The sequence below is a fragment of the Neomonachus schauinslandi genome, chromosome X, assembly GCF_002201575.2.
Source record: "Neomonachus schauinslandi chromosome X, ASM220157v2, whole genome shotgun sequence".
Classification (NCBI taxonomy): Eukaryota; Metazoa; Chordata; class Mammalia; order Carnivora; family Phocidae; genus Neomonachus; species Neomonachus schauinslandi.
Window position 1 is genome coordinate 104,796,752 of NC_058419.1, and position 1,144 is coordinate 104,797,895.

Sequence of the window (1,144 nt, forward strand, 5' to 3'; positions counted from 1 at the left end):
ATACTCAAAGTTTTTTCAGTTGTCTTTGGATATATATTTGGTTAAAAATAACTAGAGTATTTTATAATACTTTAAAATACTGTTAATCATGTTTTCCTATTTGGTTTTGCTGCTATTATGTTTATCTTCATTATAACATTCAGAACCCTTGGAATTTGTGTTGTTCTGCCTTCAGCATTCCTTCTTCCATAGTTTCCCATTGATTTATTTTACATACATCTCTGTAAAACTTTGAAGTCATTTTTGGAATAAAATAATTGTATTCACCCTTGTACATGAGAGAAAGATTTTAAGGAAATTTTTAGCAATTACTCAGCTCTGGTTTGTGAAATTATACTAAATAATCCTCATAAGTTCAGTAATTAAAGCTCCAAGTTCTAGTGCTCAGTGTTTTAAATGTATATTGATAGTGAATTTACCTACATGTACTCTAAGAAAAAGCAGTATTCCTTCTCATTGGTTAGCAATTCATTATTCCCATTTATTCTATCCCAAGGGAATGACTGAACTTTCAGTGTTTTTGTTCAGAGAGAAATATTTCATTTTTGTTTCACTAAATGTTTTTGTATACTACTTGAGAATAAAAACTCAGTTATTTTATGAATGAATAGAAATAAATGTTAAGGAATTAGAGTGTAATTTACTCACATGGTTCATACAAATACAGTTAGTTAGTGTTGGTTTTGAGATCAAATCCCATGCCTACCAATGATAAGCATTACATCCAAAAATATGATCTCTTACTTTGACCTCCTATACGTACATATCATGAAATTTATTCATGTTCTTAGTATTAATCTTCCCAAATATTTGTAATAACATCTACCATACAGGGTTAACATACATAAAAATAGTTTTAAAATATCCCTCCAACCCTATGAGTATGGGTCATTGGTACTCAAACACATGAACACATACCTTTCAGTGACTAATTTTTGTTTCTAAAATTGCTTTATTACAACTAGTAAATGGATTAGACTTTTGAAAATAAGCCCTGTGGAGAGACTGTCATATTGCACATATTTCAAAGGATGTTGGCCACACTTGCAAATAGAGGAACATTAGTTCCTTAAATGTGTGCTAATTAATCATCATGACGGTTAACTGACAGTAGCTCCCCTGTGATCATGATAAGTCATGGCCA